The sequence below is a fragment of the Ambystoma mexicanum genome, chromosome 6p (genome assembly GCF_040938575.1).
Source record: "Ambystoma mexicanum isolate Mex_15411 chromosome 6p, UKY_AmexF1_1, whole genome shotgun sequence".
Classification (NCBI taxonomy): domain Eukaryota; kingdom Metazoa; phylum Chordata; class Amphibia; order Caudata; family Ambystomatidae; genus Ambystoma; species Ambystoma mexicanum.
In genome coordinates this window covers 319,692,195-319,712,685 of record NC_090935.1, presented here as the reverse complement: position 1 = coordinate 319,712,685, position 20,491 = coordinate 319,692,195, and the positions used below count along the sequence as shown (strand labels likewise).

Sequence of the window (20,491 nt, the reverse complement as noted above, 5' to 3'; positions counted from 1 at the left end):
TTTCATCCTGAAAATGTACCTGACCTAAAATAAGATACTCTCCCTCAGACTGTGACCATAGACGCAGGTCCTTAGTTAGAATTCGTGAAGCTTCTTAGCTAGCTGTACCATTTGTTCGTCCCTTACGTGTTGTTTGTCTTTGGTCTTGTAGCAGCAGTGTTTTATGTACAAGCGCCCTGATGCCTGCGGGCTACCGGCGCTATATAAAACTAAATACATACATACATACATACAAAAAGTCTCTTTTTTGTGTCTAATCCCCTAACGTGATCAAGCGGTGTGTGAACCGCGAAACGCGTCGTCTTCTTGTTGCTTTCCTTTTTGCATGGCACATTACAATAAAGGATATTTTGTTGCCAGGAATGCTATGGTGTTTCTTCTCGTTGCTGCAAGGACATTATGCTCTCTAAGCTGCTTTCTGGAGTGCATTTCCAAATTTGTACCTAGGTACGAAGGCTTTGCAAATATGTTTCATGCCGAGGGAAGAACGGCGTTGGAGCTTGCACCCGCCCACTTTTTGAAGCGTGGCACAGCATCTACTTTATCCATTTTAGAGCCGCATTCCACGCTCCAGTGAGACCAAGGCTACTCAGCATTGTGAAGCGCTGGTGCCTGTGTATGTAGCAGGACCAGCCGCGCTTACGGACGGGTTAGTTCCCCTCATAAGAGGGTGAGGAGAGCGTCCAACTGTTGCGGTGGATCTGATGCATACAGCCACTGGATTCTGGAAGGAGTTTCACTTTCTTTGGTCTCCCATAAGAGCCATTGCAGAGGACCTCAGATACCGAGGGTCCACTGTATAAAAAACGAACATTGTTTCAAGTGAGAAGAACATCTGATCCGGACAACCCTCTGCATATTCAACATGATGTCACAGGTGGATAAAGAGAGTGCTTGTAGGGAACAAGCTGTTTCTCTATTTTGTGAAAAGCAAACTATCAAGAATGTTAGCAAACCAAGGGGACAAACCAAGGGGACAACCAATCCAACAATGAAGTAAGATTACTGAGAGAATTGGAAAAGCTGCAACGGCGTGAGATCAGTAAGTGGTGGAAAGAATTCTCATTGCAGAATTACATAGATGTGGGGAGAATCACAACAAACCTTCCCACCCAAAGGCTATCACTACCACCTTTCTGACTCCTGCATAACCGTCTTACTGCCATTTAATTGTGTACTGACCCATCTGTAACCAGAGTCCGCATTGTAACTCGTCCTGTAACTATTCCAGGGTTTGGTGCACGATACAAATAATAAACAAATACTAATACAAAATCCCTAGAGGTTTACGTATTCTCGCCACACCAACATTTGAAGAACAAGATCCTGTAATGTTGCAAGAATAGGGAGAATCCAGTAATGTGTATTCTGTAAACTTTTTGAACATTTTAATTAAATATGCCAGGACAGACAAACAGAAGATACTGTCCAAGATACAGGAAGTTGAAGATCAGTTACAGTCCATTAATCCCAGTGAAGAATGTAAATCTATTCGTATCAGTATGGAAAAAGGATACACGACGTTTGAGGATGATATCAAACTAAGGAAACAATGTAAATTTATACGGGACAAGGACGATTACGAGAAGGGGAGGGTGTTTACTTTTGCTAAACGTTTTGACACCCTAAGACTCAAGCTCCCCATCGGTCCACAAAATTCAGTGGCTGAAATACCCACTGATCAATCATCCTCAGAGGTAGATACCACGGAAAGTGAAAGTGAGCAGCTTCCATGGAAGTTACATTTCTTTACAGGAGACGGGACTGTTGGGTATGGATGTAAGAAACAACAGCAACAAAAAACCAAGAGGCAGAGGACGGGGAAGATCCACGGGACAAAGAGGGGGGAAAAAACAAGGAGGGGCAACTGCTTCAGACACTGGCGACATGGACAAATCTGCAAGGAAAACACGCTCTGGAAAGAAAACATCATAGAAACAGCTATGGAGCTGCCAGACACGTTCGTAATCCATCTTTCATCTCGCCTCCTTTCCCCAGACCAACTCAAAGTACTGAAATTGGGTCTCAGTTTTTTCCCACGTCTCTCTATAATTATGTAGAACCTCGCATTGACTTTGATAAATACATGCGCAAAGTTTGGCTGAAGAAAGCCTTTGTCATGAATCCACCCAAGCACAGCACAAAGGAATCTCTGCAGGTGTACATGCCTGTTCCCATAGAGGATATGAAAACATTTGGTAACCTCATTAGTCTAGAACTAGAGTGTCGGGAGAATGAAGATATCAGAGATCTGGACTGGCATTCGATGAATATACACATGGACTGGCCAGGCACTAGTAAACTCAAATCGAAATCTAGATTTAACCCTATGTTTAACCCAGGAGGTCATATCGAAGCCTTCCAGGATTTGGTAATAAGTGATTTGATAAAAATGAGAAAGAAAAAAGTTTCAACAAACAACTATCTTACCTTACATGAACAGAGTATTCTTAAACAACTGCATAATCTTGATGACTGTATTATAAAACCCTTAGACAAAGGGACGAATATAGTCATAATGAAATGGTTGGATTACATGAAAGAGGCTGAAAGACAACTAACAGACAAAGCCTGTTATGCCAAACTAGAAGAAGAACCTACAGTAAGAATAAATGTCAAACTTTTCAAGCTTTTAACTACATGTAAAGAGAAAGGATTGCTTGATGATGAAATTTGCAAATTCCTACATCCTAAATTCCCAGTTATGCCGACTATCTATTTTTTTGCCTAACGTGCACAAAAGTATGACAATACCTCCACGGCAACCAATCGTGACACTTTGTGGAGCTTTATGTGAGAGCACTTCAAAGTTCGTGGATGAGACTGGTGTCCTTTGTGACTACTCTTCCATCATACTTGAGAGAAACCAAAGACTTCCTGAACAAAATAGATTGCATACCATGGGAAACAACCTTTTTGCTGACTACTTTGGATGTAGTGTCTCTCTACACTTCAATCAAACACACCGATGTTCTATGAGCGTGTGAGTACTTCCTCCATACTATATCCATGAACTTTCTATGACATGGGAAGATGATATTGGACATGATCAATCTCTGACTAAAAATTGTTTTCTGTTCAACAAAGAATTCTATGTACAGCTTCAGAGAACAGCCATGGGCACTACTTTTGCTCCCGCTTACACCAATTTAATGATGGGCTGGTGGGAGGAGTTTGTGGCATGGCACCCACATAGTACTAACCACACAGCCAAAATTGTACGTTGGCTGCGTTATATTGATGATTTATTTATTATCTGGGATGGGACAAGCACTGAATGGCTGGACTTTGTACAAATACTTAATGCAAACCAGTTAAATCTTAAATTCACAGAGAGCCAACGCAAGACTGCTATCTTTTATCTAGATATTCTTGTGACAGTGGCTGAAGGAGAACTGGTTACTGAACTTTACAGAAAGCCCACCAGTTGTAACATACCCCTACATGCGATGAGTAACCATCCGACAGCCCTAAAGTGGAACATACCTTATGGGGAGTTCATCCGCATAAGAAGAAATTGTTCAAAAATGTAAATCTTAGATATGGAATCTGCACGCATGGTTCTGAGGTTTCAGCAACGTGGCTACCCGAAGAAGATACTCGAAAGAGCTTATAATAAAGCACGGGACAAAGGTAGTATCCAATGTAGTGCCCTTAGCCGCTCCAACCACTAGTGAGACACTGCTTATCAGTATCAGGTAATATTATCCCCATATATATGTTAGCCGTAAATAATATCGCCGGGAAAAGGTTGTGGTGATATTATATGGGTGACTATATATATGGGGACAGGGGCAAAAAAGAAATAAATAAAAATAAAAAAATAAATACATTTGGGGGTTGTCCTCCGCATGTTCCATGCAATAATGTCGCCACAAAAAACTGCCATTTTTCTGCGATATTTTTGCATGGCGAGATTTTTGTGGCGACATTATTGCATGGAACCTGCTTATCTTGACCTTTGGAAAGGGATCACAGTATATTAAACGGATAATGCGAAAACATTGGCATGTTCTTCAGTTAGATGAACATTTGGGGAAAATGCTGGGTGACAAAATGAGCATTACATTTCGGCGATGTACTTCGCTTAAAGACAATCTAGTGTCCAGTTTCATGAGTGTGATGGTAATGCCACAATGCAAAAGTTGGCTCAATACGAAAACAAGTGGTTTTTACAAATGTATGAAATGTAAGGCTTGCCAGTATGCCATTAACACTTCGAATTACTTGCATCCCATTTTGGCAAAGAAAATCACAATAAGGTCACGTATCACGTATGATACTGAGTATTTATTTATTCACATTTGTAGATGTTGTATACGTCTTGACTTGTCCATGTGACAAACGGTATGTTGGGAGCACTATAGGCAAATTAAAGCTTAGAGTGCTCCAACATATCTGTGCTATTAGGAACGTGGACCCGACATATCCCATGGCACTACATTTTCAAACAATACATGGAGGGAAGCTGGACTGTTTCTCCTATTTTGGCATTCACACAGTTCCTAAACATCCCAGAGGAGGGAACCAGGAGCTTTCACTTAGACAACTAGAAAACAAATAAATCCTGGATTTGGAAACTAAAACACCAAGAGGACACAACTTAGATGAGGAACTTTACACCTTTCTGGGCACTTAAGATTAACTGGCCTATTGTTTTTAAGATCTTTTCAAATACTGGCAGCCCATCATTATATTAAACTGTTTTTCTTCAATGAATATAATCATGGCATTTGGACGCTAATTTTACTCAAAATTCTCTCCTGCAATTCTTAATAGGTTTCACCTTGTCTATATAACCCCATTTTTCATTATGATAGTGGTTTTTCATATTGTTAATTATCATTTCTGTGTGTTGTTTGATTGCTTTTCTCATATGTCAGTTAGGTATTATTTGACTAAGAGTTCGGGGTGGTTCTAAGATTTTGATTAGATTCACTAGCCCTTTGTTACCTAACTCATATGAAGTTTTTAAATGTTCTTGTTCCATAGGGAGGTTCTATTATGAACTGTATTTGACACAAAGACCACAGATTACTTTTTACTTAAACACATTGACTATGGACAGTTCCTTTTAGAGATTTATAAATATGCTACAATATTGCAGTCTTAGACATTGTTATATATAGCTTTATGGATTTATTACTACAGTTATGCATTAGGCACTTTATATTGGCAATTGTGCATGCACTTGCACTTTATCATAAAAGCAGTTTGCACAGATTCAGGCACTATGTACTTTACTCTAATTGCAGTTGTATATGCATGAAATTGCATATTTCAATTGAATGCTGCTTTGCATATTTGAACATGAATAAGTGTTTACAGTAGCTCTAAATATCCTAAGGTATTATATTTGTTGATGTATAGGATATGGTCAGACATTGCATACCAGGCACACACTTTTTTCTGATTGATGCAATACAGAGAATGTTTCTCGGATATTGTTGAGGACATTATTAGATAGTGTTGGTTGTGGGTTTTAACTTTATATCCATGTGACTATTAAGCATGGGCTGCTGAAGTGTTCCATTTATTTTAAGTAGATTTTCATTAGTGCAGCCTGATCAGTTACCCCTGGGCTATCATAGTGGTTCCTTACACGTTACTTTTCTTTTATTTATTAAAACCACCCACCAACCTATACATCTTTAAATTATCTTCAATGATTACTTGATACTAACTTTGACAGTCTCCTGTGAAATCAAATCAGTGGTATCTCCATTGGGTCATTCAAAAGTGTGGCATACGCAAGTCAGAAAGTATTGTAACTGGTGGCAACTAATACATTACAAGATGCCTGACATTTCATCCTGAAAATGTACTTGACCTAAAGTAGGATACTCTCCCTCAGTCTATGACCATCGAGTTATTTGTGCTTACAAAAAGTCTCTCTTTTGTGTCTAATCCCCTAACGTGATCAAGCGGTGTGTGAACTGCGAAATGCGTTGTTTTCTTGTTGCTTTCCTTTTTCCACAGCACATTACAATAAAGGATATTTTGTTGCCAGGAATGCTGTGGTGTTTCTTCTCGTTGCTGCAAGAACATTATGCTCTCTAAGGTGGTTTCTGGAGTGCATTTTCAAATTTGTACCTAGGTTTTGAAGGCTTCGCAAATATTATTCACACCGAGGGAAGAACAGCGTTGGAGCTTGCACCCGCCCACTATTAGAAGTGTGGCATGGCATCTAATTTTTCCATTTTAGAGCCACGTTCCATGCTCCGGCAAGACCAAGGCTACTCAGCATTGTGAAGCGCTGGTGTCTGTGTGTGTAGCAGGACCAGCCGCGCTTACAGACGGATTAGTTCCCCTCATAGGAGGGTGAGGAGAGCGTCCGACTGTTCCGGTGGATCTGATGCATACAGCCACTGTATTCTGGAAGGAGTTTCACTTTCTTTGGTCTCCCATAAGAGGTATTGCAGAGGACCCGAGATACCGAGGGTCCATTGTATAAAAATTGAACATTATTTCAAGTGAGAAGAACACCTGAAGTAAGATACTCTCCCTCAGTCTGTGACCATAGAGGTATTTGTGCTTACAACAAATCTCTTTTTTGTGTCTAATCCCCTAACGTGATCAAGCGGTGAGTGAACCGCGAAACGCGTCGTCTTCTTGTTGCTTCCCTTTTTCCACAGCACATTACAATAAAGTATATTTTGTTGACAGGAATGCTATGGTGTTTCTTCTCATTGCTGTGGGGACATTATGCTCTCTAAGCTGCTTTCTGGAGTGCATTTCCAAATTTGTACCTAGGTACGAAGGCTTCGGAAAGTTGGGCGAGGTTTCATGAGGGGGAGGCAAAGTTATAGGGGGTCCCAAACATTTTCTTTTTCCATAGACTGAATGGGGATAAACTTTGGCTACAGCCCGAACAGCTTGACAGATTTTGTGTGTTTGGTTGAAATCCGATTGGTACTTTTGTTGCAAAGAACTGAAATGTACGTCCCAAACAAAAAAACTAGTGATATCTGGGTCTGCTCTGCGGACCCATTTCGCTGTTCACTCCATGGACAGAAGTGTCATTGGCTGGCGGTACGGCGTGCTGTCAGAGATGTTTGGACGTGGCTGGTAGTTGGCTGGAGGGAAGCGTGGTATGCGTCAACATATTTTGGGAAAGGCGCATGGTGTATCGTAGGACAGTGCAGTGACGGAAGGGTCTGGAAAATGTACCGTATGGCATGTGTTGGTGGCAATAAGGGAGGTAACGGGTGGGGGAGTGAGAAGTGGTTCATGTGACATAGGTAGGTAGGTGGAAGAAGACAGAAAAGTGCCTGCAGTTTTTGCACATACTGCATCAAGTCTCAGGTAGCTAGACAGGTGAGTACTTTGTTTGGTGATTGGAGGCAGGTGTCGTAATGGCCCGATAGCTTGGGCCGCACTTGTTTGCGCAGCCCTCTATCCGTGGTGAGTGGTGGTATAGCTATTTTAGAAAGGGAATGAAGTGCACATGACATAGGTTGCAAACCGATTGTGGGTAGTTTGGCAGTGACACAATAGTTTGTGAATGGAAGTGGGGACGGCCATAGTATGTGAATGAAAGTGCAGAGGGGTACAGGAGAGAGTGTTTTCTTTCGATATTATGGTAACTGCTGCAATTTGTTGCTACATAGTTACATGGCAGTGCACAGGTTGGGTAGGAGTGCTGGTGGTAGTGCTGTGTATGTGGATAGTCGAAGTTGGTGACATGGTGCAATGGATGGTGCCATTCTGTAGCAGTGAGAGTGTTGAAGGCCTAGACTGTTGGGTGCATGGCCGAAGGCCGTAGGCCAAAGGCCATGCCCTCAAGAGGCTAGGAGTTTCCGACACACCCGGCAGTACTGCATTTTGGATTGTGCAGCAGTTAGCGGGTGGTGACCTGTAAATTGTGGGTGTAGAGCATATTTCAGACGCAATAGAACAGGGGAAGTGAGCTGCCATGCGTAAATGTTTTGGTTTTGCAGGTGAGCACACAGTTATAACATAGTACAGTTTTTGATGTGTACTTGGCGATGGTGCTGTGAAAAGTACTGCAGTGTGGGAACTTGGTGATGGGTTTGCATACTGTTAGTATGGAAGATGATATGGTAGAAGTGCTCCTTGACTGTGCTTGGTTACTATGGTGTGTGCTGAATTGTTGAAGTTGGGCCAATGTGGTGAAAAAGTTGCGGTTAGGTTGATAGTGACACAATACTTAGGGAATGGGTGTGGGGACGGGTGGTGGAGGCTGTGCTATGTTTGTGGATTGTCCAGATCGCAACCTGTTTTCGTGATTGGGTGCATTGCAGAGAGGTTCAGTATGCGATTGGTGGGTGCATCTACAAGAGAGCGTAAGAGTCCTGCTGGTAGTGGTGTGTATGTGGATAGGTGTAGTTGGTGATATGGTCACGTGCATGGTGGAATTACATTGCGGTGCCTGTGTTCAAGGCATAGCCTATGGCCGAAGGCCGTAGGCCATGCATTGAAGAGCCTAGCACTTGAGGAAACCCATGCCCCTAATGCAATTTTGACTTTGTATCGAGTAGAGGGTGGTGACCTGGTAGGTGTGTATGTTTGGTTCCGCAGGTGAGGGCGCTGGATGTGTGATTGGAGATTGTGCAATGAAAAATCTTGCAGTGTGGGCACTGGGTGCAGTGTGTGCAGACTGGCAGTATGGCAGAGGGTATGGTTGAAGTGTAGCTTGTATGGGTTCTTTACTATGTTGTGTGCAGATTTGTTGACGTAGGGCCAATGCATGGCCGAAGGCTGTAGTCCGTAGGCCATGTAGTGAAGAGCCTAGCACTTGAGGAAACCCACGCTTTAGTATGTTGTGTACAGATTTGTTGAAGTAGGGCCAATGCATGGCCAAAGGCCGCAGGCCAGGCATTGAAGAGCCTAGCACTTGACGAAACCCATGCCACTAATGCAATTTTGACTGTGTATCGGGTAGAGGGTGATGACCTGTAAAGAATGGTTGTGAAGTACATTTCAGAAGCCATAGAGCAGCAGAAGTGAGCTGGTAGGTGTGTATGTTTGGTTCTGCAGGCGAGGGCGCTGGTAGACCATGGTAAAGTTTTGGATGTGTGATTGGAGATGGTGCAATGAAAAGTAATGCAGTGTAGGCACTGGGTGCAGTGTGTGCATACTGGCAGTATGGCAGAGGGGATGGTTGAAGTGTAGGTTGTATGGGTTCTTTACTATGTTGTGTGCAGATTTGTTGACGTAGGGCCAATGCGTGGCCGAAGGCCGTAGGCCATGTATTGAAGAGCCTAGCACTTGAGGAAACGCACGCCACTACTGCAATTTTGACTGTGTATGCGGTAGAGAATGGTGACCTTTAAAGGATAGTTGTGTAGTACATTTAAGACCCCATAGAGCAGCAGAGGTGAGCTGGCAGGTGTGTGTTTGGTTATGCAGGTGAGGTCGCTGGTAGCACAAGTTTTCGATGTGTGATTGCAGATCGTGCAATGAAAAGTCACGCAGTGTGGGTACAGGGTGCACTGTGTGCATACTGGCAGTATGGCAGAGGATATGGTTGAAGTGTAGTTTGTATGGGTTCTATACTATGCTGTGTGCAGATTTGTTGAAGTAGGGCCAATGTTGTGAAAATGTTGTGGTTAGGTTGGTAGTGACACACTATTTTGTGAATGGCAGCGGGTAGGGGTGATGAAGGCTGTGGTATGTTTGTGGATGCTGCTAATAGTGACCTGTTTTCGTGAATGGGTGTTTTATGGTGTGAGGGAGTTGGGTTTCAGTGCCGTTACTTATGTTAAGTTTATGCACAATGTTAGCTGCCCATATGGTCGCATGCATGGGGATTCATAGTGTTGTGCTGGGTGTGGGCAAGGGTGGACTGTTGTGTGCATGACGAAAGGTGTGCAGGGTGCGCCGCAGGATCATTGTGGATGCTGAAATAGGGCATCCTATAGGAAACGTTTCTGGTGCAGGGGCTTTGGAAGGAAAGGGAACGTGCTCTCAGAGTGTTTAACAGGAAATATGGAGTTCTGTACAGAAATGATAGTGTGCAAAGCCGAGGTTCAGTATGTGATTGGTGCAGGCGTTTTTGATATTGTATATTCGCCAATAGGCGGCACTGAGTTAGTGTTGGAAAGTTCGAGTGCAAAGGGAAGGAGTATTGTGTCTGCTTTACTGGGGCGTGGCCCTAGCTGTAGCTGGAAATGCGCACGTGCCACATCATGGCCTTCTGAGCATGGAGGCTTTGCAAATGGAACTGTGGAGATTCTCTAATGAGGATTCGAGGGTGTGGTTGACCGGAAGTGGCGGTGACATATTCACCCAAAGTTCGATGCTGTGAGGTTGGCAGAGATGGACAGATGGCGAGTACTGATAGTCGGTGATACCTTTGTGCACGATCTGCACAGGTATGCTGTGAAAAGAGGCTTCAATACTGACTTTCAGTTGGAAGGAGTGCAGGCTTTTTGGGGCAAAGTTTATGAGTGGGGTTTGGGGTGCATGAAACTCCTTTGCAAATGTGTGGCCTCTGATGGTACTGTAGATGTGGTGGTCGTGCATTTTGGAGGACTACATTTGGTGCACATGTCGTGCTCTCGTTTGCTGGCTTACTTAAAGAAGTTGATGACAGCTGTGATGAAGATGTTTCCTACTGCAAAAGTGATTTTCTCATCGATGACACCAAGATGACAATTGGGAGAATGCCGGTGTAAATTTTGCACAGCGAGAGGTTGGGAGATGTTGGATAAAAAGAAGCATGTGCGACTTTATGTGCAGTGCTGGGATGTTCGGCACAGACTATGAAAGGATTATTAGCCATCTAGATTTTCAGTGGTTTCAAAAAATGGCCTCCATTGACAATGCTGTTCTGTTTGCCACTCTGAACGAAGCGTTGCAGAGAATTCTGTAGAAATGTATAAGCGTTCATCTTCAGTCGAGAAAAATGTGAGGAGCAGAAGCAAACAGACAGTGAGCAAAAGAGAGAAAAATAAGAAAAAAAAATGGTATGAATGCACGTACATAACAAAAACTCGAAAAAAGAAAAAAACAATATAAGTGTTTTTAGAGACAATCCTAAAGACACAATTCCCACCCCTGTTTCACATTACTCTCCCCCCCAACACCCTCTGAACCGAGACTACCTCCAGTTTCTAGCACGGTAATGCTGCAGATTCCGGGACACTTTGAGGATTAGATGTGGCATTTCCGGCTCTTTTTAGGATGGCACCTATGGCATTGGCCATGTGGAGGCTAAGCAGTTGGGCAATGTGGTGGCTGGTTGTGGTGTGTACATAAACACTGTGACAAAAGGTTTGTTTGTACCGATAAATGTAGGAGGCTATGGTGAAAGTGTGCAAGGTAAGGGGCATGCATCATGTTTGTATGCATGCACTGCACGCACTTGCTTAACGCTGCTAATAAATATTCCCTGTTGCTTTTGTGCGTTCACTTTTCCGACATTTGTAGTGCATGCATTACAGTGGGAAGAACATATTCGGAAGTTTACAAGGTATGTGGCAGGCACCATGTTGTTATGAATGCAGTGTGTGTGTTATATAATATGATATGCTATTGTATTTTGTGCCATTTGTATCACGCCTACATACAAGTGTGTGAAGGTGCGTCGAGGAAAGGAGGCGGAACGGAGGCCACACAGAGACATTGATTCCTCTAGGACAACTGATAATGACAGTGCGCAAGTGAATGGGAAGGGGGAGGGCAAAGTGCAGTACATGGGAACAATGAAAAATATATACACATGCAACTATGGCTGGTGCTGGCAAGTGCAAGGATAAGTGTAGACATGAAGTGGTGGCTGCACTGTTAGGGTTATAGAAAACAGTCCCCAAGTATGAGGGTTGGTAGAAAGCCAGTGGAGGGGTGGAACTGTGGGGAGGGAGGTGGCCGGGGGCACAGATTATAGGGTGGGTAGAAAAGCAGTGCACAATACTTTTCTGCCAGAAAGTGAGTAGGGGAGAGGAGGGGAAAAATAAGAAGCACATGGAAAGGTTTTCTGGTGCTTTCAGACCCTATGATGCTTCTCCTCAAGGTCCAGGGAGACAGAGAGCGTGTTCCACAGGGAGGCCTCAGCAGAAGAAACACATCTACCACCATGTGGTTGCGTGTACAAGCAACTGGCCCTGAGGGAGTACGAGGCGGATGAGGGAAGAGCTGGAGCAAGCAGATATTTAGGAAGTCAGAGTGCAAGGTATTGAGGTCCAGGGACCAGAAGGCCTTCTGCATAATGCACAGGGCTTTTGGTTTATTGTTCACAGCCACTGTGAGGTATTGCAGACATTTTAGTCTACCAGAGATACGATCCCTGGCGTTCAGGCCAAGGACAAGTTGTGCACTCCTCTTACGGATGAGTTGCTGAGGGCGCAGAGTGGAAGCTGGCAGATTTAAAAAGAGCCTGTGGCAACAGTGCAGCGTACACAGCACCACAGTCGTGCAGACACTGACCTTTTGGAAAGTGACTGTAGGTTGCTAAGATACATTTAGTGGTGGCTTCAATGCCTTCTTTTTACAAGTTATGTAATAGTTGGATTCGTGGGGAACAATTTTTCATAGCATTGTCGGAAGGAAAGACCAGAGTTCCTGTTTCGCTAATATAGTGCATGATATGGGTAAATGAAAACGTTGCACGCACATACGAACAAATTGCCATTTTATGGAAGGAGATGGGAGGAACATCAGTATGCTTTTTAAACACCTAGTGGACGCTTAGAGGCAGATATCGTGCGCAGAGCCACTTATAACAGAGTTGTGAACATACTGCAAAAAATCTGTTCATACCTTTCTTTTGTGGTGATGGGTGCTTATGTGCATGAATGTGCATGCATAACTCATGCAATGTTTCACTGCAGTTTCCACTGGACGTGCTTTCCAATAAAAGCAAACATCCAGGCAGATTTTGTAACGTTACATAACATGCAAACCCACCACAGGTCTAAGTATGTCAAAACGGTAATTTCACATCAACTAAGGAACATACCCCTTCTGTTTCATAATTTTCATTGTGATTGGAAACTCATCTGTGGACAAGTGTCCATTCAGAGACTCAACACGGAACGACAAGATAATATAGATACAAATACACATAGATTGCATCCAATATAGTCCCAAGGTTCAGTGTCTGGGCTACAGTACAAACACTGTAACACATACATTTCCTACTGTTGATATATACAGCGACATGGGTTATAGCAATTGCACTAGTTTAAGCATAACAAAATACAAAATTACATGGTGACAAAGCATACAGTGAGTTTTTTACAACACTGGGACTCAAAGAGTCATAGTCTACACCAACGTGTTTTGGCCCTTGTGGGGTTCGGATGCGAGCCTTTCTTATGGGGCCTTCATCAGGACTGGATGACTGAGGTGTCAGATGTTCTGCGTGTGCTGCCAAAGAAAAAATAAAAAATGAGGAGAAATCCTAGAAGGGTGGGAATGCATGAGAATGACGCTAATTCATAGAACAATTAATGTAATGGTTCTGGCCATCTGTCTAAGTGCAATGGGCAGAGTTTACCGTGTCTGTTGAAGACATGTACGCGTACCAGCAAAGGAGCAGTGGAGCGGAGGCCCCCCGTAAGTGATTGCCCTCCTGCTCTGCCAGCGGAAAGGTAGACTTGGATGGAAGCTGCGGACCTGTGAGGGGTGCCGCCGTGAGCGATCACCTCCCCCTCTTTCCCCGAGTCCATCGGAGTTGCGGATTGGGTAGAGGCGCTCCCGTGGGCGATTGCCCCTCCCTCCATCACCCGAGAGGGGGGTGTTGAAGCGGGTGGGTACCCGAAGTCACGTTGGCTAGGAAGCTGCCCGACGGGCACGAAAGTGTCTCTGCCCACCTCCGTGACCGTTGTCACGTGCAGGAGCTACGTTGATTTGCCGGCCGCGGCACGTGATCGCGTCCTGCTCCAGGAACCAGGAAGTACTCCTGCATTAGGAGGATCGGTTTTGTTTGTTTACCCGTCCAGGGCCCGATTGGGAAGGCGGTATTGGCGCGTGTGTTACGTATGTTGCAGGGCATGCAGACTCTCATCCAAGGCACAGGTGAGGGTGAATGAGACATCACATATTTGTAGAATTCATGGAATGAGTGCATATTTGGTGCATTGAAGAAGTGAAGCTACGTTGTGCCTGCATTTGCTGACATCCAGTAAACCCTCAGCAATTTAAACAACATTTGTGTGGAATAGGTGGAAAGAAGTACTGCGCAGAGAAAAATGGCTTTGTCTGGTGTCCCCGGGCCCCAAATATTTTTGCTTACACCAGGCCCTCCTAGGATTAAATGGGTCCCCTGGAAGAAGGGGTTTCTCCATTATGTCAAAGCTACATGTGGTAACGGAATGTTGGTGGAACGAAAAGTAGCAATACTAATGCACTTCATTGGCTATGAAGGCCAAAGGATTTATGATACACTTCCAGTCACAGTGGAACTCGATATGGAAGGTGGGGCGAATGATTTTGATGAGGCGCTAGCAAAGTTGGATAAACACTTTGAGTCAAAAATAAGCACTGTGCTTGAACGGTACCATTTCGGCATGAGGTTCCAACATGAAGGGGAGTCTGTAGAAGACTATATTACCGCTCTGACACCTATCCATAAACTGCAAATTTGGCGGAACATTGGAGGAGCACATAAGGGATCAATTCATGTTGCATTGTGCCAACAACAAAATCCGTGAGGAAGTGTGGCTAAAGGACGATCCAAATTTGGATGAAGTTGTGGGCCTAGCCAAGATAATTGAGCATACCTTACAGTGTGTAGCCAAATTATCGATTAAAGAGACCAAGCCCTCTCAGTCAATTGAGGTGCTGAGAGTGGGCGACAAAAAGAAAGATGGCATGAAGGACAAAAAGAAACAGAAGCCCAGACCTGCCAAGCGTTATGAGGTTAACCAGGGCAAGGGCGGGGGGAGTCAGCTGGGGAATAAACTCGCCCAGAAGGATGGTGTGCAGGGAGGTGTCAAGAGGGATGATAGGTTATGTTTCCGGTGTGGAAGTGCACACCATATATCTATGTCTCCTATATGTCCCGGGAGACAAGCCAATTGTAGTATTTGCAAGAGATGGGGACATTTTGAAAACTGTTGTAAGAATTACCGCATTGGTGGAGGAAGAGGCACCATGTTGGTTTATGAGTGTGAGGTAATGTCATCGGAGGAAGGTGAAATATCAGAGAATGAGATTGTTACGGTGAATATGGTAAAATGTACTGGAGTTGATGAGTCTGAACATCCTTCTGTGTGGGTTGAAATAAATAGTCATCAGGTGAAAATGCTGGCGGATTCATGTTCGATAATCACACTAATGTCCAGGGCAGTGGATGAAAACATAATTTGTGGCCGTATGAAAGATTTGAAGCCCTCAGATAAGAACCCTGGTGGGTACAATGGCAGCAGAATAGATGTGTTGGGATGCTGTAATGCTTAATTTAAGTTTAAAGATAGGATGACAAGTGGAAAAATTTACGTCACTAAAGAAGGTGAAACTTTACTTGGTTGGAAGGAGCAGAGGGGTCTGAGCATCAGATTAGACCCCAATAGTAAAGAACAAGTGTTGAATGTGACATCAGAAACGGATATAATTGTCTGTGAAGGAAATTATACAATTCTGGAATGCCCAGAAGTTTTTAACAAAGGTGTGGGATGTCTCAAGGAGATGGTGCACAAAATTGTTGTGAAAGATGGTAGTGTATCGGTTGCGGCCAAACTCAGACCTGTGCCAATGTCAATACGGAATGCAGTGCGTGAGGAGCTAAGGAAGTTAGAAAAAGCAGGCATTATTGAGCCTGCTAAAGCTGTGGAGTGGATCTCCCCAGTGGTAGTGGTGAAAAAGGGGAATGGCGATATGAGAGTTTGTGTTGACTTGAGGGAACTGAATCAGTGTGTGATAGTGGATTGACACCCTCTTCCAAATATGGGGGAGTTATTAAGTCAAATTGGAAATGCAAAGTTCTTTGCAAAATTAGATATGGCAAGTGCCTATCACCAGATAAATTTGGATGTGGCGTCTCGCAAGCTTACAGCTTTTATTACGTATGAAGGGATCTGTCAATTTCGCAGCATACCATTTGGTTTGATATCAGCTTCCTCTGTTTTTCAAAAAGTTATGGATAAGCTTCTGAAAGATGTGTGTGGTGTATGGTGTTTTCAAAACGATGTATTGATATGTGGGAAGAGTGAGGAGGAATTCAAAGAAAGAGTTGAGGTGGTGCTGGAGATTTTCAAAGGAAGAGGTATAACGTTGAGAGGGAAAAAATGTGTTTCTCGACCCGAGTGGTAGAATATTTGGGTCATGAAATATCAGAGGATGGGTTAAGACCAAAAAGAGACTTAGTGGATGGGATTGTGAGAATGCAATCGCCGAGGAATAAAGCAGAATTGAGATCTTTTATGGGTACAATTGAATTTTATCATCGTTTTGTAGAAAACTATGCCGACAGTGTGACTAGACAAAGGGCATTGTTAAAAGGGGAGTAGAATTTGAATGGGACGAAGAATATGAGAAGGAATTCAGTGAAATTAAAATGAAAATTGACATGGCAAAACCCTTAGCTATGTATGATACCAGAAAGAAGACCATTCTCTCTGTAGATGCAAACGATATGGGAATAGGTGTTGTGATGTCCCAGTTGGGAGCAGATGGTATTGAAGCAGTTGTGATGCATGCCTCCCGCATGTTGAAAGGTGCTGGACCCAACTATTCAGTTTTGGAAAAGGAGGCTTTGGCATGTCATTGGGGCATAGAGAAACTCAAAAACTTTGTGTGGGGTCAGGAATTTATCCTGAGAACCGACCATACGCCCCTCAAGGCAATAATTGAAAGCAAGGGCCTTGATAAAGTCTCGAGGAGAGTTGCCTGCTGGGTAACCAGGCTACAATGTCACAAATTTATCATAGAGGTAGTATCGGGAAAAGAGAATGTGCAAGCCGATCATGCACCCAGAGTAAGAATAGAAGAGGCTAACGTAGATGAATATGACAAGTTTGTGGAGGTAGGGAATATGTTTTTTGCAACCGTAGAAGGTGTTATACCGAGAGAGGAATGGCTTCATGTGTTGGAGTCAAATGAAATGTGGAAGCGCATAACGAGTTTTGTCAGAGAGGATTGGCCGGAGAAGAGGCTGTTATCTGGTGAAGAGAGACCACTATGGAAGGTGAGGTTTGAGTTATCAGTGAAGGATGGGTTATTGTCCCGGTGGGACAAGTTGGTTGTTCCTGGATGTTTAAGGGAGAGATTGATAAAAAATGCTCATCAAGGCCATATTGGAGTATACAAAACCAAAGAAATAATAAAAGCTGATTACTGGTGGCCAGGGCTTGAACGAGAAATTGAGAGAAGAGTTGGAGAATGCGCTGATTGTATTAAATCAGGGGACAATTTGTCAACTGGGCCCAGCCAGTGACGAAAGTACATGCACCCAATGGGGTATGGCAGGATCTTACAATAGATGTGCTAGGCCCAGTTGATATGGCGAGGAAGATTTGTGATTGCCTTGGTAGATGCATTTTCGAGGTGGACGGAGTTCAAAGTGCTGAGGGAAGTAACAGGCCAGAATGTTGTGAGATTCTTGGAAAGTGTATTTGAGGGAAGGCCTGCCTAGGAGTATTCTTATGGACAATGGTCCACAGTTCACTGGGAGATTAATTCATGAGTATTTGAACAAGTGCGGAATAAAGCACAAAAGGACTGCGCTCTATTATCCCCAAGGAAATGGCATGATTGAGAGAGTAAACAGGTGCATTATGGAAGGAATTAGAGGGGCAAGTGCATGTGGCATGGATAGGAAAGTTGCTGTAAAAGAACGCTTATATGCTTTGCGCGTGGCACCATGTATTGAAACAGGAATCAGTCCATTTGAATTGATGAGAGGTCGAAAGGGTAATACCTTATTGTCTCCAGCATGGCTGGGTAGGGCGAGAGAAAAGGACAATGTAGTGGATGATGTGAGAAAAAGGATGGATGTCCGAAAAGATAAATGGGTCAAAAAGACTAATGAGAGGTTTCCTAGAAAAAGGACGATTGTTGAAGTAGGGGATCTCATCAGGATAAGGAGGGCTGTGATTCCCAGAAAGGGTGAGCCTCTTTATTCAGATCCGGTTAGAGTTGCCAAGTATTTGAGAATGCTGTGAGACTAGAAAGTGGACAAATATGGAATATGTCCAGAGTTGCTAAGATGATGAAGCTTATGTCAATTAACTGTTGTGCATTGGTTACATAGGGCGATGTTTAATATAGATTTATTTTTTATTTTTTTTTTACTTTTCACACTGTTTTCTGTAAATTTTTGCAATTACATTAGAGTAACAGATAACCAAAGTTTGATTTTGTTTGTGTTGTATATATGCTTTGCATTTTTATATATTATGATTGTAAACATCTCCCATGCAAGTTCCTATCTGCTGTAGATATGAGGTCAGATGATTCTAGAGTATGGAATCCCCAGCATTGTTATTGCTTAGTTAACAGCAGTTGGTTGTGGGCTGCAGAGATGGTTGGGGTCTTTATGTTTGTGTCCTGCATATGAGAAGATATTGAATAAACTATTCATCAAACCTACCTGGCATGGTTTGTGTTTCAACAGTTGCAGCCGAATCCGTGTCAGGAATCTTCCGAAAATGCTGATTGCTAACCTGCAAGGCAAGCATGGGTGAAATGGTTTATCTGGATGCTGCCATTTTGGGAACACTTGCGTGATTTACAAAAGAATGTGTGCCTCTTTATAAGTATAAGCATCATTACCTGGCTGCTGATTATTGTGGAGAAAGTTGGTACGGACTCCGCAGTCAGCTGAGAGATTCCGTCTGCTAGTCGAAGAGCAACCATGTCTGTCAAAATCATGTATTACAATCATGTATCCATTGATCACATCCTCACTCTGATATACTAATACAGAGATGTTCTTTACAGATTGATTCTGTCTACGGTACAGTGACCCACACATCACCCAACTGATCCAGGGTGCCTTCTCTTCCCGGGTACGAGTCTTCAACAGACATGGTAAGCTCTGCCCATTGCACTTAGACCGATGGCCAGAACCATTACATTAATTGTTCTATGAATTAGCGTCATTCTCATGCATTCCCACCGTTCTAGGATTTCTCCTCATTTTGCCTCATTTCTCTTTGGCAGCACACGCAGAACACCTGACACCTCAGTCATCCAGTCCTGATGAAGGCCCCATAAGAAAGGCTAACATCCGAACCCCACCAGGGCCAAAACATCTTGGTGTAGACTATGACTCTTCGAGCCCCAGTGTTGTAAAAAAACTCACTGTATGCTTTGTCACCATGTATTTTTGTATTTTGTTATGCTTGAACTAGTGCAATTGCTATAACCCCTGTCGCTGTATATATCGACAGTAGGAAATGTATGTGTCACAATGTTTGTACTGTAGCCCAGACACTGAACCTTGGGACTATATTGGATGCAATCTATGTGTATTTGTATCTATATTATCTTGTTGTTCCGTGTTGCGTCTCTGAATGGACACTTGCCACAGATGTGTTTCCAATCACAATGAAAATTTTGAAACAACAGAAGGGGTATGTTCCTTATTTGATGTGAAATTACCGTTTTGACATAGACCTGTGGTGGGTCTGCATGTATTCCTTTTTCCCAACCCTTTCGATTGTGTCTATGACAGTTTAGCCTTCCTGGGCAGAACAGGGTCTTGACCAGGAGCCCTTTGTCCTTAATCTTAGGAATAATGTTTGTGCTTGCTGTTGCGCACTTGCGCTGTTCAAAATGAACTGCAACACGCAGAACCATATGTTTCAACAGCCACACATTTCTACCTGTTTCCACTGCAGTGTTTTCCACAGTACCACGGTTCCTTCCATTTAGCATAGAATTGTGTGGTGGGTATATACGATACACGTCACACTACCTTCCTTCATTGGCACTTACATTGTGACACTCTGAAAGGAGCTTTGTATCATAATGAGCCACACAAAATATTGCTACATAGCATCATTGTTAAATGCACTATGTTAAAGCACTGTTATGTTTATAGTGCCCTAATAAAAATCTATGAAATTCACTAACAAAACACCTTGTTAAAGGGACGTTATGGTTAAGTTGCACTAGCAAACTCCTATGAAATTCAATGGAAAAATGTTGTTACAGGGACGTTATGGTTACAGGTAAAACCGAAAACCCAGAAATTCGCCAGTTATGGTAAGTTAAGCAACCATAACTCACGTACCACTGTGCACTGCAAGGACTAACACCCAAGACATCAAAGATGACATCACAAATGTCATTGATGACATGACTGATGACATCACATGCGTGGCTCCCTCTTTTTTTGTTCAGTGCCATATATACACCGGGTGCTTTTCTTCACTGGGAGTCAGGAACTAAAAATTGAAAAGGTACTATATTTGTTGACCTTACCCTTCTCATATGGTCTCACACTACTTTCCTTTGGGTTCAGGCACATGATATGATACATATACATAGGGGAAGAAGTAAGCCTGAAAACCAGCAAGCATTTCTGTGCATGAAGATAATCAGTTAGGGTATGAACACTTTCTGGTAGTACTGGTACTGT

The 20,491-nt window shown here is 43.3% G+C and overlaps 1 long non-coding RNA gene across 1 annotated transcript in view; it reads left to right on the top strand.

Moving 5' to 3' along the window:
- The window catches only part of LOC138510915 (uncharacterized), a 42,106-nt gene extending 22,687 nt beyond the window's left edge, over positions 1–19,419 (top strand). Inside the window, exons 3-4 of the long non-coding RNA XR_011280463.1 lie at positions 18,847–18,936; positions 19,069–19,419. This is a non-coding gene — a long non-coding RNA (uncharacterized lncRNA). The remainder of the gene's footprint in view (positions 1–18,846; positions 18,937–19,068) is intronic.
- Positions 19,420–20,491: the final 1,072 nt, after the last annotated feature.